Below are 23,698 nucleotides of genomic sequence, written 5' to 3' on the forward strand. Positions count from 1 at the left end.
TGAAAAACCCAGCTATCGAACCTCGATATACCTTGGAGGCTGTCCATGGCAGCAGACTCAAATGTCGGGACGTCGTATCTTCATACTTGAGTCTCCCCCTGGGTCCCTACCGTCAACGTGGAATCTTCTGGTTCGATCTACTATGGAAGGTGTCTGCGAAAAGACCAGGAACTAGGATGCTATCAGACATAGTTTAAGGAAATCCATTACTCAAAGAATGTCAGAAATGCTCTAATAAGCAGCCCTAAGGGTCATCGTCTTTAGAGCATCTTCCTGAAGGAATACACAGAAGTTGGTTGGTGTGGGGTCTTTGCCAAAAACTGTGCGCACCTTATGCAGCATCACAATACATCTACAAATAATGAAATCAGAATTGAGAAGTCACCTCTTCCTATGTTTCAAGCACGACTGAGCTGTAAGATTCTGGCGTCTGAGAAAACTTGGTCATGATTCGGGCTTTGAGTGTGGGAAGATCTAGATCAAGGAGTAGTATAAGTGTGTTGTTAGAACTAGCGCGATGGTGTCACCAAAGTGTCTGAGGAACGTCATGAGGCAAGAGAGAGCATGAGGGTATCTGCCAACGTCATGAGGCAAGAGAGAGCATGAGGGTATCTGCCAACGTCATGAGGCAAGAGAGAGCATGAGGGTATCTGCCAACGTCATGAGGCAAGAGAGAGCATGAGGGTATCTGCCAACGTCACGACCGGTAGTGTTTGTGCTCAGTCTCGTTAGACCACAAAGTAAAGACGGAATTAAAGAGACACATTCTTACATTCTACACACCACAAAGTAGCAAGTCGACCTTTAATTGATCACTGCAAAGGCTACAGAAATTATATAAAGCCAATAGTTGCATCATTGGCATACTGTACAGCATTGGTCCCAAATTACTCTCTATGAGCAATCCAAGTTCATAACAAATGTCAAAAACTATTCAGGAGAAAACATAGCAAGTTAATGAAAACTAATTGACCTTGTTCAGGTGGAAAGATGATTTATGAAATGACATGAAGGAAAAGGGTAAGAGAACAAGATTTACAGGACAGAGGAAGATAGAGAATGCCGACTAGAAACACCAACCTTATACACAAATGGAAAACACTGACGGTAAAGAAGACAACGACAGGAAACTTATCAACTATACCAAGGCAGACATTTACAGGTTGTGTAACCTCTTATAAGCATCTGTTTATATTGTTTAGGGCTATGCAGTGCGCAAGTGAGTATGGTTTCTATACACATTATAAGAATGTGTACAGAAACAGTTGAAGAAATAGTTTTAACCAGAGAGGGACTTATGCTTTTATCTATCTCCTCAAATTGGGAACAATGGAATATTGAATATAATCTCTGGCTGAACTTTTTAAAAACCTACAGTAATTAGAATGTCTAACATCTTCAAAAATGAATTCCTGGATAAAAAAGTTGCCTTTGCATTAACAAAAAGACCTAAACTGAAAGCTATAATTCTATTGATTAAATTATAAAAACTAATAGGCCTTTGAGATGGTTGGGTTCAAATATTTCCCAACTGAACTATAGGCAAAGTCTGTTTTTTCGGTCTCTCTCTATTTGTAAGATGTACAGCAGAAGTAATAATCATAATCGTCAAATTAGGAAAGACAGGACACAATGCTCTGATGTAAAGAGTAGACTATGAAGTAGATGCCAACTGTACAGCATCTTGTTTAACTAATTATTATTATTATTATCATTATTATTAAATGCTAACCTACAACCCTAGTTGGAAAAGCTCGATGCTATAAGCCCAGGGGCCCCAACAGGGAAAATAACCCAGTCAGGAAAGGAAACAAGGAAAATAAAATATTCTAAGAATAATAACAACATTGAAATAAATATTTCCTATATAAACTATAAAAACTTCAACAAAATAAAAGGAAAAGAAACTAGATAGAACAGTGTGCCCGAGTGTACCCTCAAGCAAGAGAACTCTAACCCAAGACAGTGGAAGACCATTGTACAGAGGCAATGGCACTACCCAAAACTAAAGAACAATGGTTTGATTTTGGAATGTCCTTCTCCTAGAAGAGCTGCTTACCATAGCTGAAGAGTCTCTTCTACCCTTACCAAGAGGAAAGTAACCACTGAACAATTGCAGTAGTTATTCTCTTGAGAGAAGAAGAATTGTTTGGTAATTCCAGTGTTGTCAAGTGTCTGAGGAAAGAGGAGATTGTGTTAAGAATAGGCCAGACTATTCTGTGTATGTGTAGGCAGAGAGGAAATAAGCCGTAACCAGAGAGAGGGATCCAATATAGTACTGTCTGGCCAGTCAAAAGACCCAATAGCTCTCTGGCGGTAGTATCTAACCAATGCAATCTCATAGCAAATGTAAGAAACCTATTTTGAAAAATCTGAAGAATAATACAGTATGAAGGTGTTTTAATACATGATATATTCATGTTTTGATGTAATGAATCAGAATATGTCTGTAAGTAACGTATGGAATTTAGTATCTTGTTCGCTGGATTGAGAATAGCATATATTAATAAGTTTTGTTGTGTTAGGTTGTTATGTAAAGTTATTTTATAATTATTTGTGTAAAAAGTGGTTGTTATAGATGTGGTATAAAACTACTACCGAGGACAGTTTAAAGTTATCTAATATTGACAGGAAAATGTGAACGTACGTGATAGCATGCAAATGAGAAGCTAGTGGAATAAAGTAGAAAATAGGCGAGTATGTTTGACGTTGGTCCACAGAGCCTTAACACCACTACAATGACAGTACAGTACTAAGGCAAGCAGTTAATTCTAATAGCCAGGCCTTCTCCATCATGAGGCTCAATACTACACAGTATTCTAGAAGTTTTATTCCAGCTGTTACCAAGTTGTGGAATGATCTTCCTAATCGGGTAATTGAATCAGTAGAACTTCAAAAGTTCAAAGTTGGAGCAAATGTTTTTATGTTGACCAGGATGACATGAGTCTTTTTATAGTTTATATATGACATATCTGTTTTTGACGTTGTTAATAGTTTATATAAGACATATCTGTTTTGACGTTGTTGCTGTTTTTAGAATGATATATTGTTAATTTATTCTCATCATTTATGCATTTCCTTTCCTCACTGGGCTATCTTTCCTTGCTAGAGCCCTTGCTTTTCCAACTAGGGTTGTAGCTTGGCTAGCAATAATAATAATAAACAAGCACATGATCCCAGGCACCCACTCTAGAACTATCGAGAAACAAAGACGTCTGAAATCATGGAAGAGTTTCATGACCGCGAAAGAACTAGCAACCTCAGAACTATCAAAATACAGACTGCATAAATGGAGAGTGAAGGACAGTCTGCCCACTAACAATGCCCTCTATCTAGTGAAGACCTGCCCTGTGGGTTCTCGCTTACCAGGAGGAAACAGTTCACCCTGAATAGAGGAAGTACAAAAACTGGTTGGACAGGGGAGAACCTCCAAAGATGGGTTTACACAAATGGTGCTGAAAACTCCTGCGCCAATCCCAACAATGAATCACGCTTCGTGTAGCTACCCGCTAGGGCCTGCCTGTTCGGACATGGTTCCAAAAACAGTAAACGATAAAGCACTAAAATGAGTAGAACCATGGTGTATTAAATATGAAGATCACTGCAGTTATGGAAGAACAGTGGCCTTAAGAAGTAGTACAGCAATGACTGCATTTATGACAGCGGAAAGGCACTTTTCTTTTTAGAAACCTGTTTTGGATTAGCTAATGCACCAGCTGCCTTTCAACATGCTACGATTGTTGTGATGACTGAGTTTGCAAGAAAAGTTCTATATATATAATTATTATTATTATTATCATATTACTAGCTAAGCTACATCCCTGATCATCTATCTACACGCAGTGCCCAACATTACGGTAATTCATTCTTTTCAGCTTACATGCCAACAAAAACATTTGTTTTGTCCCGGAATCATTGAACTTTTCAAATACATAGTACAGCAGAACACAAAACACCAAACAAATTACCCTTTGCATTCCAAGGACATTTAATTGTGATTTTAATATTTTTCATACATTATAATAGTTTCAAACCACTCCTTTTAAAATCTGACTGTACCAATTTATGTTCCAATAATAGCCTTAGCCTTTCAACTGCATAAATCTATCGATCAGCTGATTAATAAATTCATTCATTCTTACCCTGGTTGAAACCATGAAGCTCTGCACTATCTCGGTTGGGCTGGGCATACACCAACCGGACACTAGCCCACTGTGCCATTCCCCAGTGGGAGCGCAACTGGGGACTCGAATGAGAGCTTCAACCCGGCTATCTCACCTGAAATTAAAAATATAGATATCTTTATTCATTTTGAAAAGAAATTTAAATCAGCATAATTAAAAATGAAATACAGTAGTGTTGAATGGTAAAATTCCTCCTGGTATGTAAAACTAAATGCTGGACAATTAATGATGTCTAAATACAGTACTCTCTAATTAAATATGATTATCAAATAGGATTTTCAATAATAATAATAATAATAATAATAATGAGGCACATGAATTTTCCTGAATGATACATGAGGAAGACCAAAGAAAGGGTTTATACGTGAATATGGATGTGCCAAGCAAAGCATGATAAAGTACAGTATACAGGAAGGTGATAGGTTAGGAGTGACGAGTAATATAATGTTTGTGAACGTTTATGATGAAAGGTATGATTCAGTTTATCAAATTCAGCAATGCAAACTACAAATATAAAAAATAATTTCTATTTTCCTAGCTACATAAACCCAGAGTCATTTCTTGGGGTTAGCTCTGACGCAGATTTGTTACGACGTAATTGAAGAATTATTGTGGGCCCGGCAGCCTTGTATGGCTGTGAGCACACAGCCGCTAGCATCAACACACTGATGCTCATGGTGCGACCACAAGGCTACCAGGCCCACGGTCATTCTCCAATCTGGTAGTAACAGAAATGCATCCGAGATAACCCCAATAAAGCATAAAGAATTTTACCAGTAATAGGAACAAACGGAAATACAAGACATTGAGAAAACTAAATTGAGTTAAGCTAAATGAAAAAAGAATCTATAGAGTATGTTGTTGGAATGATGATTATTAAGTCTGGGAGATGAGGATTCAAGAACATTAAAGCTGGCAGTTTAAAACAGCTATGGACAAAAACACCATTATCAATCAGACCCTGTCACTTTCCACAGCCTGTTACAAGAAAGAGGTTGAGGGGCAGTGAATGAATAAATGAATGAATGATTGTCAATTACCTGGCATCATAACATTTAATGACCATTGATGCCTATAGAAGTATGTTTAATAAAGAATTAATAGAAAGGGTTATGAGATGACTATACTCGTAATAAAAGAGATTTCAAATGTGTGTTGTACATGAGTGCGTTTTGTGTACTGTACTATTTAGTACATTAGGGATGAGTGTGTTCATGAAGCTGGATTTAATATGACCTCGGAAGAAGAGTACACCAATCACATTTATCGCAGCTGAAAAGCACATTCAATTTAAAAACCTGTTCTGGACTAGCTAATGCACCAGCTGTTTTTCAACGATCTATGAATGCTGTGTTGAGGGAATATCCAAGAAGAGTTTTATTGATATGGATATGATAATAAAGAAATCAATTGTAGGGCATATGCAGTTAGTGAATGGAGTGCTAAGGAAGCTGGAAGTGAGGAGAAAGTATTTACATGTGCATGATTAGGTGAAGAAGAAGAATTTTCAAGACAAAGCAAAAACATATGACCTATATAATACTAATAGTCAGGCCTTCTCCATCATGAGGCTCAATACTACACAGTATTCTAAAAGTTTTATTTCAGCTGTTACCAAGTTGTGGAATGATCTTCCTAATCAGGTATAGTTGAATCAATAGAACTTCAAAAGTTCAAAGTTGGAGCAAATGTTTTTATGTTGACCTGGCTGACATGAGTCTTTTTATTGTTTATATATGACATATCTGTTTTTGACATTGTTAATAGTTTATATAAGACATATCTGTTTTGACGTTGTTACTGTTTTTAGAATGATATATTGTTAATTTATTCTCATCATTTATTCATTTCCTTTCCTCACTGGGCTATTTTTCCCTGCTGGAGCCCTTGGGCTTATAGCATCTTGCTTTTCCAACTAGGGTTGTAGCTTGGCTAGCAATAATAATAATAATAAACAAGCAAATGATCCCAGGCACCCACTCTAGTGAATCTAGTGAAGACCTGCCCTGTGGGTTCTCGCTTACCAGGAGGAAACAGTTCACCCTGAATAGAGGAAGTACAAAAACTGGTTGGACAGGGGAGAACCTCCAAAGATGGGTTTACACAAATGGTGCTGAAAACTCCTGCGCCAATCCCAACAATGAATCACGCTTCGTGTAGCTACCCGCTAGGGCCTGCCTGTTCGGACATGGATCCAAAAACAGTAAACGATAAAGCACTAAAATGAGTAGAACCATGGTGTATTAAATATGAAGATCACTGCAGTTATGGAAGAACAGTGGCCTTAAGAAGTAGTACAGCAATGACTGCATTTATGACAGCGGAAAGGCACTTTTCTTTTTAGAAACCTGTTTTGGATTAGCTAATGCACCAGCTGCCTTTCAACATGCTACGATTGTTGTGATGACTGAGTTTGCAAGAAAAGTTCTATATATATAATTATTATTATTATTATCATATTACTAGCTAAGCTACATCCCTGATCATCTATCTACACGCAGTGCCCAACATTACGGTAATTCATTCTTTTCAGCTTACATGCCAACAAAAACATTTGTTTTGTCCCGGAATCATTGAACTTTTCAAATACATAGTACAGCAGAACACAAAACACCAAACAAATTACCCTTTGCATTCCAAGGACATTTAATTGTGATTTTAACATTTTTCTTACATTATAATAGTTTCAAACCACTCCTTTTAAAATCTGACTGTACCAATTTATGTTCCAATAATAGCCTTAGCCTTTCAACTGCATAAATCTATCGATCAGCTGATTAATAAATTCATTCATTCTTACCTTGGTTGAAACAATGAAGCTCTGCACTATCTCGGTTGGGCTGGGCATACACCAACCAGACACTAGCCCACTGTGCCATTCCCCAGTGGGAGCGCAACTGGGGACTCGAATGAGAGCTTCAACCCGGCTATCTCACCTGAAATTAAAAATATAGATATCTTTATTCATTTTGAAAGGAAATTTAAATCAGCATAATTAAAAATGAAATAGTGTTGAATGGTAAAATTCATCCTGGTATGTAAAACTAAATCCTAGACAATCAATGATGTCTAAATACAGTACTCTCTAATTAAATATGATTATCAAATAGGATTTTCAATAATAATAATAATAATAATAATAAGGAGGCACATGAATTTGCCTGAATGATACATGAGGAAGACCAAAGAAAGGGTTTATACGTGAATATGGATGTGCCAAGCAAAGCATGATAAAGTACAGTATACAGGAAGGTGATAGGTTAGGAGTGACGAGTAATATAATGTTTGTGAACGTTTATGATGAAAGGTATGATTCAGTTTATCAAATTCAGCAATGCAAACTACAAATATAAAAAATAATTTCTATTTTCCTAGCTACATAATGTATAAAAAATATATATCTAAATATATATTCCTAAATATTTTAAGTTTATGGATATTTTGGGTGATTGAGAAATTTTCTTTATGATCGGTAATTACCTTACCTGGAGAAACATTCCTTGGAATGGGTAATTATCTCCGTAGTTTACTTTAGAATTTCTTTGAATTTGTTTCTTTCAATTTGTTTATTCTAATTTAATTCTGGTTTGTTCAATTAATGTTTGAGGCTTTATTTTTCCTAATCACTGTAAATAAAATTGTGCTAATTAACCGACCTCAACCTTCGTTGTGCAAACCAAAGTAAATAGGAGTTAAAGATAACTACTAACTACCTAATTTTCTGAATATTCCGAGCCAAACAACTCTACGAAGTAACTTCGAAGTCACTGTTGGAAGGGAAAACCAGTCCAACACCAACCGTCAAGAAGTGATTACTCTCCTTCACCTCACCTTACCTTGGGACATTTTACCGGTTCTATTTGTCGTCGTAGTGCTGGACTTTTTCTAAATTACTCTACAACGATGGGACTCATTGTGTTTAGTGCTACGAAAACCGAGTGTAAAACTATGAAGAACTAAATTAACTCTACACCTCGTCTGATGAATGTGGAGGCGACCAACAGCAAAGGCTATGGAATCATCATACCCATGCTCTTTTTCATCCTATGAAATCATTAGAAGGTGGGTCATTGTATTGATTGGCACAATAGTAGTGGCATTTCTTTGGTGACTTTTATCATCCTCAAGTCAAAAAATAAATAAAGCCTTGAACTCAGTAATTGAAAATCGCTCTTGAAACTAGGTTTGTTTATAGGCTACTCTAATTAAAATTATCAATTGTCGACCTTAAATTGCTTATTAATTGAAATTCGGCCTTTTAACGTATATTCTTAAGTGATGCCCTCATCGCATATATTTCATTTGTTAATTAGGTCAAAATATTGAAATTGTTGACTTTTGATTTGCAATTTTAAAATTTAATATTGAATTGATATTAGCTTTGGAGGTGAATTTAACTTTTTGATTTACCTTTATATATTGTAAACAATTTTAGTGTAGTCAAAAATTATATTGATATTTCCATTTAAACAATTCTATACAAATTCAGGTTTTCAATTTGAATTGGGTGGTTAAAGATTTACCTATCTTTTAGGTCTGGCTCAAGGTGGAGTGGAAAGCTTGGGACAGGAGTACATCTGCCAATGCTTCTAGGTTTGCTTTACCAGAAGCAATCGCTACTCCAAGTGAACTAGCATCAACTGACAACTATATATAATAAATTTGTCAAGATTATTTAAAATCTACAGATGTTAGTTTCTGTATTACAAATAAATATTTTGTTATAACACGGTCGTTTGTCCTAAGTCATTTTTTTCTGCTCACATAAACCCAGAGTCATTTCTTGGGGTTAACTCTGACGCAGATTTGTTACGACGTAATTGAAGAATTATAGTGGGCCCGGCAGCCTTGTATGGCTGTGAGCACACAGCCGCTAGCATCAACACACTGATGCTCATGGTGCGACCACAAGGCTACCAGGCCCACGGTCATTCTCCAATCTGGTAGTAACAGAAATGCATCCGAGATAACCCCAATAAAGCATAAAGAATTTTACCAGTAATAGGAACAAACGGAAATACAAGACATTGAGAAAACTAAATTGAGTTAAGCTAAATGAAAAAAGAATCTATAGAGTATGTTGTTGGAATGATGATTATTAAGTCTGGGAGATGAGGATTCAAGAACATTAAAGCTGGCAGTTTAAAACAGCTATGGACAAAAACACCATTATCTATCAGACCCTGTCACTTTCCACAGCCTGTTACAAGAAAGAGGTTGAGGGGCAGTGAATGAATAAATGAATGAATGATTGTCAATTACCTGGCATCATAACATTTAATGACCATTGATGCCTATAGAAGTATGTTTAATAAAGAATTAATAGAAAGGGTTATGAGATGACTATACTCGTAATAAAAGAGATTTCAAATGTGTGTTGTACATGAGTGCGTTTTGTGTACTGTACTATTTAGTACATTAGGGATGAGTGTGTTCATGAAGCTGGATTTAATATGACCTCGGAAGAAGAGTACACCAATCACATTTATCGCAGCTGAAAAGCACATTCAATTTAAAAACCTGTTCTGGACTAGCTAATGCACCAGCTGTTTTTCAACGATCTATGAATGCTGTGTTGAGGGAATATCCAAGAAGAGTTTTATTAATATGGATATGATAATAAAGAAATCAATTGTAGGGCATATGCAGTTAGTGAATGGAGTGCTAAGGAAGCTGGAAGTGAGGAGAAAGTATTTACATGTGCATGATTAGGTGAAGAAGAAGAATTTTCAAGACAAAGCAAAAACATATGACCTATATAATACTAATAGTCAGGCCTTCTCCATCATGAGGCTCAATACTACACAGTATTCTAAAAGTTTTATTTCAGCTGTTACCAAGTTGTGGAATGATCTTCCTAATCAGGTATAGTTGAATCAATAGAACTTCAAAAGTTCAAAGTTGGAGCAAATGTTTTTATGTTGACCTGGCTGACATGAGTCTTTTTATTGTTTATATATGACATATCTGTTTTTGACATTGTTAATAGTTTATATAAGACATATCTGTTTTGACGTTGTTACTGTTTTTAGAATGATATATTGTTAATTTATTCTCATCATTTATTCATTTCCTTTCCTCACTGGGCTATTTTTCCCTGCTGGAGCCCTTGGGCTTATAGCATCTTGCTTTTCCAACTAGGGTTGTAGCTTGGCTAGCAATAATAATAATAATAAACAAGCAAATGATCCCAGGCACCCACTCTAGTGAATCTAGTGAAGACCTGCCCTGTGGGTTCTCGCTTACCAGGAGGAAACAGTTCACCCTGAATAGAGGAAGTACAAAAACTGGTTGGACAGGGGAGAACCTCCAAAGATGGGTTTACACAAATGGTGCTGAAAACTCCTGCGCCAATCCCAACAATGAATCACGCTTCGTGTAGCTACCCGCTAGGGCCTGCCTGTTCGGACATGGATCCAAAAACAGTAAACGATAAAGCACTAAAATGAGTAGAACCATGGTGTATTAAATATGAAGATCACTGCAGTTATGGAAGAACAGTGGCCTTAAGAAGTAGTACAGCAATGACTGCATTTATGACAGCGGAAAGGCACTTTTCTTTTTAGAAACCTGTTTTGGATTAGCTAATGCACCAGCTGCCTTTCAACATGCTACGATTGTTGTGATGACTGAGTTTGCAAGAAAAGTTCTATATATATAATTATTATTATTATTATCATATTACTAGCTAAGCTACATCCCTGATCATCTATCTACACGCAGTGCCCAACATTACGGTAATTCATTCTTTTCAGCTTACATGCCAACAAAAACATTTGTTTTGTCCCGGAATCATTGAACTTTTCAAATACATAGTACAGCAGAACACAAAACACCAAACAAATTACCCTTTGCATTCCAAGGACATTTAATTGTGATTTTAACATTTTTCTTACATTATAATAGTTTCAAACCACTCCTTTTAAAATCTGACTGTACCAATTTATGTTCCAATAATAGCCTTAGCCTTTCAACTGCATAAATCTATCAATCAGCTGATTAATAAATTCATTCATTCTTACCTTGGTTGAAACAATGAAGCTCTGCACTATCTCGGTTGGGCTGGGCATACACCAACCAGACACTAGCCCACTGTGCCATTCCCCAGTGGGAGCGCAACTGGGGACTCGAATGAGAGCTTCAACCCGGCTATCTCACCTGAAATTAAAAATATAGATATCTTTATTCATTTTGAAAGGAAATTTAAATCAGCATAATTAAAAATGAAATAGTGTTGAATGGTAAAATTCCTCCTGGTATGTAAAACTAAATGCTGGACAATTAATGATGTCTAAATACAGTACTCTCTAATTAAATATGATTATCAAAATAGGATTTTCAATAATAATAATAATAATAATAAGGACCATGAATTTGCCTGAATGATACATGAGGAAGACCGACCAAAGAAAGGGTTTATAAGTGAATATGGATGCGCAAAGCAAAACATGAAAAAGTACAGTATACAGGAAGGTGACAGGTTAGGAGTGACGAGTGATATAATGTTTGCGAACGTATATGATGAAAGGTATGATTCAGTTTATCAAATTCAGCAATGAAAACTACAAATTTAAAAAATAATCTCTATTTTCCTAGCTATACGGAATCATTTCTTGGGGTTAGCTCCAACGCACATTTGTTACGACATAATTGAAGAATTATTGTGGACCCAGCAGCCTTGTATGGCTGTGAGCACACAGCCGCTAGCATCAACACACTGATGCTCATGGTGCGACCACAAGGCTGCCAGGCCCACGGTCATTCTCCAATCTGGCAGTAACAGAAATGCATCCGAGATAACCCCAATAAAGCATAAAGAATTTTACCAGTAATAGGAACAAATGGAAATACAAGACATTGAGAAAACTAAATTGAGTTAAGCTAAATGAAAGAATCTATAGAGTATGTTGTTGGAATGATGATTATTAAGTCTGGGAGATGAGGACTTATGAACATTAAAACTGCCAGTTTAAAACAGCTATGGACAAAAACACCATTATCTATCAGATCCTGTCACTTTCCACAGCCTGTTACAAGAAAGAGATTGAGGGGCAGTGAATGAATAAATTAAAGAATAATTGATTGTCAATTACCTGGCATCATAACTTTAATGGCCTATACCTATAGGAGTATCTTTAATAAAGAACTAATAGAAAGGGTTATGAGATGACTATACTCGTAATAAAAGAGGTTTCAAATGTGTGTTGTACATGAGTGCTTTTGTGTACTGTACTAATTAGTACATTAGGGAAGAGTGTGTTCATGAAGCTGGATTTCATATGATCTCAGAAGAAGAGTACACCAATAACATTTATAGCAGCTGAAAAGCACATTCAATTTAAAAACCTGTTTGGGACCAGCTAATACACCAGCTGTCTTTCAACGATCTTTGAATATCCAAGAAGAGTTTTATTGATATGGATATGATAATGAACAAATCAATTGTAGGGCATATGCAGTTAGTGAATGGAGTGCTAAGGATGCTGGAAGTGAGATGAAAGTATTTACATGTGCATGATTGGGTGAAGAAGAAGAATTTTCAAGACAAAGCAAATACATATGACCTATATTATTCTAATAGTAAGCCCTTCTCCATCATGAGGCTCAATACTACACAGTACTCTACAAGTTTTATTCCAGCTACGACCAAGTTGTGGAATGATCTTCCTAATCAGGTATAGTTGAATCGGTGGGACTTCAAAAGTTCAAACTCGAAGCAAATGTTTTCATGTTGAACAGGCTGACATAAATCTCTTAGTATAGTTTATATATGTAAGATCTGTTTTAATAATGTTATTGTGCTTAGAACATTTTATTGTTTTAATGTTGTTAATGTTCTAAAAATATTCTATTTAAATTATTTTACTTCTTTTCATAGTTTATTTATTTCCTTTCCTCACTGGCTAGTTTTAACCGTTGAAGCCCTTGGGCTTGAAGCATCCTGTTTTTTCAACTAGGGTTGTAGCTTAGCTAGAAATAATAATAATAATAATAATAATAATAATAATAATAATGATGATGATAATGGTGGAGAACGTTGACCCTATTATTTTCGCCCAAAGGGCCGATGATGATAAGCAATGCAGAGGTGGCAGCAATTCAAGACTTGATTATGTTTTGTAAGGTGTAAAAGAAATGGTTAAGGATGGTCTTTCTATGGTTCTATTCATAGTACGAATGAATCAGAGCATCAAAGTAATAAGAGATCTATTTACGAAACAAAAACAATTCAGAATCATGAACATTAATATATTGTTAATTTGTTCTCTTCATTTATTTATTTCCCTATTTCCTTTCCTCACTGGGCTATTTTTCCCTGTTGGAGCCCCTGGGCTTATAGCATCTTGCTTTTCCAACTAGGGTTGTAGCTTGGATAGTAATAATAATAATAATAATAATAATAATAATAATACAGTATCTGGAAGAATTAAAAGCAATGCAAACAGTGATGCTTTTTTTGAAAGATTTTGATAGCTGTATGAGAGTGGGGTAAGAGTACATTCTGGAATAGTAACCTTGCGTATAAATCTGATAGTGAAAAAAAATTAGTGGATTACATTTAGTGTGTTCGAGTTGTCTTCATTTCTAATGTGGATTGACTAGACATATTTGAAGATTTCCTTGGTGAATGCTAGTCCGATACGTGATGTAGCTTGGAGTCGGATGTTCCAAAAAGAGGAGCAAGTATTGTTTGAAAATACATGAACCTGGACAGGGTCATATAGTTACTTGGGAGGGAAGGAAGTCGTAATTAAATATATGGGATATGAAAAAGGATGTGCATGATTTTGTTGTTCTGAGAGATGAGTAAATGTCACAATCTTTTTTTTAGAAAGAATGATACAGGAATGGATGTGGAAAATGAATTATTGATGAAAGAGCATAAGATGGCTAAAAGAATCCAGAGTGAGTGGCTTTGTAATGCTAATTTTTCACGGAAGAATGAAGGAATTGTAATCATTGGAAGATGTGGAGGAAATTAGTGATACCAATGATATACGACCCGGAAAATTGTAACAAGAAACGTACTCCTACTTTAATATGAAAAGGGATGTAAAGAGAAGATTTGCTAGAAGCCTTGTAATTTGCTGTAGAATGTTATATCCTGTGTGAATGTATGGATGAAGAAGTGAATGTTAAAGCTTTTTCAATGAATGGCACAACTGGAATGTGGAGGACTGTGGATGATAGTTTTGGCCATACACAATGAGAAAGTTCAATTTGTAAATCTTCTGTATATTACAATACTGTAAGTGATGTTTATTATTATTATCATCATCATTATTATTACTATATTATTATTACTATTATTATTATTACTTGCTAAGCTACAACACTAGTTAGAAAAGCAGGATGCTATAAGCCCAAGGGCTCCAACAGGGAAAATAGCCCAGTGAGGTAGGGAAATAAAGTCTTTTAAGAACAGTACCAACATTAGAATAAATCTTTATATGAATTATAAAACCTTTAACCAGAGGAAGGAAAATAAGATAAAATAGTGTGCCCTGCCCGATTGAACCCTCTAACAATAGATCTCTAACCCAAGACAGTGGAAGACCATGGGTACAGAGGCTATGGCACTACCCGAGACCAGTGAATGAGTGTCCTTCTACTAGAAGAGCTGCTTACCAAAGCTAAAGTCTCTTCTACCCTTACCAAGAGGAGAGTAGCCCCTGAACAATTACGGTACAGTAGTTAACACCTTGTTTGTCAGAAAGGAAAACTGAGTGTATATGAGAACTTTATATATATTAGTTAAGAAATATAAAGCAGAAATAAAAGAAACTTAAGCCTATAAATCAACTATTCTATGATATTTTAAATTAAAGTCATTCTTACCTTTAACATCTGAATATTTGTCCACAGGGGAACAAAGGTCTTTGTATGCCAGTCCAACTACAAATTTTCTTGATTTTTTAATCCATCGTCATCTCTTACTTCCCTTCCTTGTATCCACCATCTAAGGAAATGTAAATTTGCATTATTAAAAATAAATGATCCTAGGCAAAACAGGATGTCTAAATACCCCCAAAATAATTAGAATTGTCCATTTAGTTTCATGTGGCTACTATAAAGGTATGGTCAAAAGACCAGTATGCGAAGAACTGAAAAGAGGAGACAGTTCAAGTCAAAGAAGTTAGACAGCTTAGGTAGAAAGAAACTGGAGGTAGATGGAAATGGTTTGGGCATGCTCTTTGCATTCTCCAAGAGAGATTAGTTCACCAATGTTCAGCTGGGTTTCACAAGGCACTAGTACAGTTGGAAGACCCAGGCCTACATGGCTAAAGACTATGAAGCGTGAAGTAAGAGATAATGAATGAAGAAGTATTGATTTAAAAGCTGAAAATAGATACAACTGGCGAAATCTAACCGAGCCCCTTTGCATCAATAAGCTTAGGAAATGATTATGTATATTGAAGAATAATCTATGCAAGACTTAAAAAACACTACAAATACATTTGCATGATTAAAGAACTTTTTTTTTAAATGTTCAATAAACACCCGTACTACATTCATTAGTTATAGATAGAGAATTCTGTACCAAAAAAAAACAAGCATTTTTCATCCTTAATTATTTATCATTAATTTGATTTATTCATTCTTCATTTCATATGACAGAATTATATGAAATCTGGCAGAAATTGTACAAGGCAAGTGACATTAGAGAGAGAATATTTAGCATTAATTAGAAAATGGAAAAATCAGAAGCAAACATACACTAGTTTAAATAGATTGAATTATTTCAATACTTAATAAGCTTTCATGTTCTAAACCCCTCTGAAGTATAAGAAATCTTGGGGAAATTGCACAAGTCCTAACATTAGAGACAGATTACTTGGCATCCTGCCTAGTATCGGGAAAATCAAACTCTAACTAATCTAAATAGAATGAATTATTTCAATACTTAACCGGCTTACATGTGCTAAACCTCTCAGCATTTTAACCTTGGAGTTCAGCATCATGATAAAACTATTAGGCAAATACCATTTATGGACCCAGCAGGAAAATCCAAAGGCCATGCTTAATAATGACATCATACAATCCTGTTTACAGCGATTGCAATATAAGCCAAACAAGCCCAAAGTCGAAGGGATACTGGTGCTACTGGCTTAATAGGTAAAAAAGAAAGTTTAGAGGTGAAGGGTAGCTTGACTTGAGTTACTTTAAGTGATTGATGACACTGGAAAAGCGTATGCACTATTTACCTAAAAGAAGACCTTGAAACTGAGCATCATAACCATAAAATGTACAGAAAACCCTTTGCCAAGATGCGAAGGCACTCGTAACTACTTTTGACTTTATCAAAAACACGACAGAAGATGATAAGGACCCATATAATAGGTGAATGCTAAGCTGATCATTCACTACCCTTTTAGAGAGAATTGAGCAAACATATCCCCTATAAACATTTGCATCTCTACCCTAATTCTTTTAGCTTAATATTGCCAGAGATTAACAATTTAGTACATTTACCTTCTGGATACTTTCCAGAGTGAATCCTTTTGTATGGTACAGCATTTTCCAGATACTTTCTTCAGCTAATGCTATCCATTAACTAGATCCTTTGAACCCTCAGAATGTTCCCATTATCCTGAATATCAACATCTACAACCATTGCATAACACACACAAGCCTATTAGGTTATAAACCTCAACTATGTTACTCAGTAAGAGTACGAATGGAGAAATACCTTACGATCAGTAAAAACATTAAATATTTCCTGCAAATTTGAACTTCTGGAGATTATTCCACAATCTGGTTACAGCTGGAATAAAACTTCCTGAATATTATTGAACCTTAAGATGGAAAAGGCAAGACTATTGGAACTAGCTGCATACCAAGTACTACATACAGCATGGTACAGTCGGCAAAGATCTGAAGTGAATGTTAAGTATGATATATTATTGGGGCATAAATTTCTGAATACAGACATAATTATATTGCATCAAGTATAAGAAATTATTGAAGTAAGGCTGGGCGAGTGTATAAGCACTTACTGTACTTGCAAGTAAAGAATAGGAATCTTAAAAGAAAACTAGTTATATGAAGCTTAAGCATATGCTATACAGATTATGAAATAAACAGGACACAATCATTGCATGGCAAGTAAGAAGCTGGGGGAGTAGGGATCTGGGTATAAAAGGGAATAATCAAGATATGTTTTATGTAGACGAGTCTAAAGTAGATTATAAAACGAAGCTTATGGCGCTAGAATCGGACTGAATGATAAATGTGGAAGACCAAAGAGGGCTGTTACAGGTGACTGTGGACGTGCCAAGGAAAAGATGAAGGAGAAGTATACAGGAAGGTGATAGGTAAGGGAGGACTAGTACTGTAATACTTGTGAATGTTCATGATGAAAGGTATGTTTCGGGTGATCATTTAATGTCCAGTCAATTCTAACAATGAAAATGCTAATATAAGAAGTTGAGAAAATTAAGTTGAGTCATAATTTGAATAAAAATGAGAAGCAGAATGTATAAAGAATGTTGTTGATAAGACGATCAAGAAGTAGAATGTGTATAGTATGTTGTTAGAAAGATTATCGTGAAGTAGAATGTCTACACTACATTGCTGGAAAGACAAAAGTATGTAGCAGAATGTATATAGTATATGGTGTGTCATTAGAAAGACAATCGCTTGGTCAGAAAGATGATTTAGGGATGTTAAGGCTGGTAGTTTAAAACAGCTTTGAGTGAAAACACTACTACCGTATCTATCAGAGACCATGTCATTTTCCAAAGCAGTATTGTCAAGACTTACAAAAAAGGGGTGCGTTTACACCAGGTCATAGTCCATGATATAATATAGTCTAATTGTACCTGTGTGACACTCGGATGGAAGTTTTTGATGCGTATTGATTAAAGAGAGGTGAATGAAGGCGACTGTGAAAGACAGGTTTCAAACGTATATTGTATTAGTACAGTATTTATATATAGTGTGCACAGGATGAAAGTGTTTATGAAGTTCAATTCAGTTCATGGCTATTATCAAAAGCCAGTTTGTGCACAACCCAATGACAATGTTTACCTATAATGGTGCAGAGTTTTTGGGAAAATCATTTGAGAATATGTTGCAAGAATGCATACTCCAGCATGTCAACAATTCCTTATAATCCAAGAGCAAATGGGTTGGCTAAACCTCAGTTCAATTTGCAGTGAATGTTTTTTATATTGATCAGGCTTACATAAGTCTTCCTTCATAGTTTACAAATGAGATCTATATAAATATTAGATATCAAGATATTTGATATTCTGCATTCACTACTTCTCCTATAGTTTATTTCTTTATTTCCTTTCATCACTGGGATATTTTTCCTGTTGGGGACCTTGTGCTTATAGCATCATGCTTTTCCAACCAAGGTTGTAGCTTTGCTAGTAATAATAATAATAACGAACATAGAGAGAATATAGAGTGAAATATTGCAATGAATGGACAAGAATGAATGAAATGAATGAGACTTGTATACAAAAGGTCCACAACTTACAACCATTTAACTTACAACTATTCAGATACGAACACAAATCCAACTGAAATGAATGTCAGATGATGTGATGTATCAAGAGTTTTTATACTGTAATAAGATCAAGAAATAATGTAATAAAAACATTTCCAATCCTGGTATTTATTGAAGGGCATGAAGCAGCCAGGAATCTGCCAGAAAGCTATCAGCCACTGGGCATCTCCCCTCCACAGGGTCTGTAAAGGAGACAGAACAAGGCATTCCTGCGGTGACTCAACGCTCAAACAGTAACAGACAGGTACCCTGTATCTGAGGTTACTGACATAACTTACCAGCTCAAACAGCAAGAATATTCTTGAATATCAATCTCCTAAAAGGGTACTGTATAATATTACCAAGTCCCGGATGCAAAATAGGATGTAGAAAAGATGGCAATCATCACCCCAACAGGGACATACTTTTAATCATGGCTGTTTTGGCCTTCAAAATAAGATGCCACCTTTCAACGCCTTATGGGCAACCACCTCAGAGAATTACCCTGTTACATTGTTTACGTTGGCAACACCATGATCATCAACCCTAGCAAGAAACAGCACATCAAGGGCACCAGCCACCCGTTGAGATACTACCGCTAGAGTGTTATGGGGTCTTTTGACTGGCCAGACAGTACTACTTTGGATCCTTCTCTCTAGTTACGGTTCATTTTCCCTTTTCCCTACACACACACTGAATAGTCTGGCATATTCTTTACATATTCTCTTCTGTACTCATACACCTGATAACACTAAGGGCTATTTGGAACTTTCCAACCCTTGACCCCCAGGGGTTATTTTATTTTCAAGCACATTTTGCAGTACTGTATATCTTTTTTTTAAATTGCTCTAACAGCCTTAATTTTTGTCATAGAGAGGTCAGGTTGGTCTCATTCTCTTGGAAAATGCCTGAAGTTTTTCAAAAAATTATCAAAATTTGCAAAATAAAAAATGTAAATGGCAGGTTTTTGCAAGGACGTACCAGTACGTCCATGGGGGTAAAGGAATGAGTTTTGTGAAACATACCAGTATGTCCTTTAGGGGTAAAAGGGTTAATATACAAAAGTGGGTGTAACTTGAAGAAATATACAGCAAGAAATAAAAGAAACTTAAGCCTACACATTAACTATTCTAAGATACTTTGAAATTCAAGTCATTCTTACCTTTAGTATCTGAATACAAGTCCAATGAGTAACAAAGGAGTCAGACATATTCTTCCAGTTCCTCTTTTTCTGTCTCTTATGTTTTCATCTGGAATGAAAAAGATATTTCTATTAATTCATCATCTAAGGAAATATAAATTTGCATAATTAAAAATAAATGAACAAATATTAATTTCAACATTTAAAATTGATCTTAGGCAAAACAGAATATCTAAATACTCAGAAAAAATTAGAATTGTCTATTTAGTTTCATGTGGCTACTATAAATGTATGGTCAAAGGACCAGTATCCGAAGAACTGAAAAGAGGAGACAGGTCAAGTCAAAAAAGCTAGACAGCTTAGGTAGAAAGAAACTGGAAGGTAAACATGGAAAAATAGCCCAGTTAGGAAAGGAAATAAGGAAATAAATAAACTATAATTAAAAGTAAATATCTTAAAAACAGTGGCAATATTAAAATAAATTTCACATATACACTAAAAACCCTTCAAAAAAACCAAAAGAATCAAAATAAAATAGTGTGCCCGAGTGTACCCTCAAGCAAGAGAACTCTATCCATGACAGTTGAAGACCAAGGTTTTGAAATAAATAAGTAAATACTAATTGAATGACGGTACTAGAGATTAATATCTAGATCAGGAATAAGAAATCTAATAGACCGTAAATTCCTGTCCGACAAATTAAGAAGGGAATCAGCAGGTAAAGACCAGACAGGAGAACAATACTCAAAACAAGGTAGAATAAAAGAATTAAAACACGTCTTCAGAATAAATTGATCACGGAAAATCTTACAAACAAGTCTGCTTTCCATTGCCTTTCTTTCAGCAAATGGAAAAAGACATTACATTTTAGTACAGCATTGATGAGATGTACAAGACGGAATTCCTAGTTGATATGGGCAAAGGCAAATCATTTGTTCCAGCCAACCTAAACCATTGACTGAACCGAGCCCAACACCCTACATATGTCTACCAAAACATGGCGCCTCAATAAAGACAAATGGAACCAGAAATATGGTAGAGTTCCAGGGTAAAACATACAGCTGGAAATTCATCACTGCATGAGGACACTTCATCAGTAGTGAACTCATCTTCGCATTACTCAACAGATTTTCTGATAATAAAAGACATGCTGGTACGGTAGATGTGTCGAGGCAGCAACTCGTTCAGAGAAATACCCCTGTAGCCCCCATCCCTCCAAGGGCAGCAAAAAGCTCCCTGCAGGAACCACAAATATCTTAGCTCCTTCAGGATTTTCCCAAAGTATTCAAGGACAACCGCCAGCAGGAACCCACGGCTCTATCAAAACCCACACCAAGTCATATTGTTACAGAAGGACCCCCAGTTGAAGCAGGCTTCAGATGGCTGGGTCCAGACAAACTAGCCAGAAGGGCAATTATTCAAGGGCATGGAGCAGCCAGAAATCTGCCAGAAAGCTATCAGCCACTGGGCATCTCCCCTCCACAGGGTCTGTAAAGGAGACAGCACAAGGCATCCCTGCGGTGACTTAATGTTCAAACAGTAACAGACAGGTACCCTGTATCTGAAGTTGCTGATATAACTTACCAGCTCAAACGGCAAGAATATCCTTGAATGTCAATCTCCTAAAAGGGTACAGTACAGTATTACCAAGTCCCGGATGCAAAATAGGATGTAGAAAAGATGGCAATCATCACACCAACAGGGACATACATTTAATCACAGCTGTTTTGGCCTTCAAAATAAGCTATAAAAAATTTGGAAACCATTTGTATTTTTCCTAACAATAAAAACCTTGAGCTCTTTACAATGGATATTATTTTGGACAATGGGAAGAAAATAGACAAAAGGCTTTCAGACTTAACCTAACCATTGCCCTATTCACTTTTACAGGGATGTAACAAACACTTATATCACAAATTTTAAGTAATTTGTATTTTACCTAACAGTACTTACCTCAAACTATTTTCTTATGAGAGTCTGGGATCTCTCAACCAAGAATTTTGCGTAGTTGCCCCTCTCTCCGCTGCCTCTCAGGGGCGCCCCAGGGCGTAAGGCTACTCGCCCAGGTGCGACCCAGGTCACACGCGTGGCCAGGCTTGTTAGCCAGCAAGATTCTGGCTGCGGCGTTGATTACATCTTGCCTCTCCTGTAAAAAAAGAAAAGTATTTAAGGAATAGCAATGGTATAAGCAATAACATAGGCTAATTGACCAAATAAGCAAGACATCAAAAGCACCTTACAGAAGTACTATTAAGTTTAAAACATACATTCTAAGAGTGCTGGGTATACTAGTTTAAAAGGTTATTTTAATCAACAGCATAAGATTTTTTATTATAGCGTATTCAAGGAATTCAAATAAATGTTATCCGCTTAACTCTTTTACCCCCGGGCTATTTGGAACTTTCCAACCCTTAACCCCCAGGAGTTATTCTTTTTCAAGCACATTTTGCAGTATATATATATATTTTTTTTTAAATTGCTCTAACGGCCTTAATTTTCGTCATAGAGAGGTCAGGTTGGTCTCATTCTCTTGGAAAATGCTTGAAGTTTCTCAAAATATTATCAAAAATATGCAAAAAAAAATGTAAATAGCAGTTTTTTTGCAAGGACGTACCGGTACGTCCATGGTGGTATAGGGATGAGTTTTGTGAAACGTACCGATACGTCCTTTGGGGGTAAAAGGGTTAATATACAAAAGTGGGTGTAACTTGCAAAAAGCTATTCCAGTAGATATTGAAAGAATTATCAGCCATTTAACTCCCTGCGTTGTAGTGTTTATATACCTAAATAGTATTGTAATGTATATTAAATCATTCTTGTGATGAATATCAACTGAAAACAATAGAAAACTTTCCGACTATAAGCTTCACAACTAGTACATTTTGCAATTCTAACATGTTTTCTGAGTCACTTAAAACAATCTAGAACTGCATTTGAAGGACTTGTAACCATAGTACAGTAAACATTTAAGAGTGGGCAATTGTAACATTGTAGTAGCTACTACAAAATGTGAAAATAAACTACTGAACACAGTTTTATCATCTTAAAATCACAATGATAGCGGCCACCTGTATGTACGATGACTTTCTTAGAATACGGCAGTGTAAGGGCAATCGCAGAGGGATGTTAGCCCCCATTAGGCAAGTAAAGACATGGCTTGTAGGTTAGGTTAGGTTAGGGGGGGTTAGGTTAACTGGTGTCCATTTTCTTATACACGGGAGGAACTGGCCGCTAATATGCAAAGGGTCCAAAATTCTGTTTTTGACACGAAATTACCGAGCTACTTCCTAACCTAATATAAATACATATTGTTCCAAAACTTCTAACAAGGGCTGTGTCTCGGAGAGAGAGAGAGAGAGAGAGAGAGAGAGAGAGAGAGAGAGAGAGAGAGAGAGAGAGAGAGAGAGAGAGTTGTGTCTTGCCAAGCCTGTCTCAGGAGGGTCATTAACTATACTGTCCCTGACTTGTCACAGGAAATGGGTAGTTCCAAACCAACGTACATTAGGCTTCCTTCGATAGACAGTCTGGGATCCATAGGAGGGATTAATTAAGCATATAAAACTCTTAATATCCGAGCCTTTTCTGAATCTAATGAACTTTATCTTTACAAGTAAAATGATGACCACAGCCTAACTGTTGTGGAGCAAAGGAAAAAATAAAGTTGATTTCATACGTCATCCAGAAAATTATTATAATTCAACTAATGTATAGACTAAGAATATATGCAATTATAATCTATTCCAGCTAAATACAAATATACTTCGTTTATTCCAGCCAAGTGGGACAAAATATGCCACTCTAGGAGTCTAGCTAAAATAAGTCAATACCGTATATTTGCGAAACGAAAAATCCTATATATCAAACAAGTAAATCCTT

The 23,698-nt window shown here is 36.0% G+C and overlaps 1 long non-coding RNA gene across 1 annotated transcript in view; it reads right to left on the reverse strand.

Moving 5' to 3' along the window:
* The window catches only part of LOC137637265 (uncharacterized), a 42,033-nt gene that overhangs the window by 18,202 nt on the left and 133 nt on the right, over positions 1-23,698 (reverse strand). The window contains exons 2-7 of the long non-coding RNA XR_011043506.1: positions 21,776-21,968; positions 19,844-19,931; positions 15,024-15,144; positions 11,207-11,342; positions 6,985-7,120; positions 4,143-4,278 (exon numbers count right to left, since the gene is read on the reverse strand). This is a non-coding gene — a long non-coding RNA (uncharacterized lncRNA). The remainder of the gene's footprint in view (positions 1-4,142; positions 4,279-6,984; positions 7,121-11,206; positions 11,343-15,023; positions 15,145-19,843; positions 19,932-21,775; positions 21,969-23,698) is intronic.

This window comes from Palaemon carinicauda, unplaced genomic scaffold, assembly GCF_036898095.1.
Source record: "Palaemon carinicauda isolate YSFRI2023 unplaced genomic scaffold, ASM3689809v2 scaffold610, whole genome shotgun sequence".
NCBI lineage: Eukaryota > Metazoa > Arthropoda > Malacostraca > Decapoda > Palaemonidae > Palaemon > Palaemon carinicauda.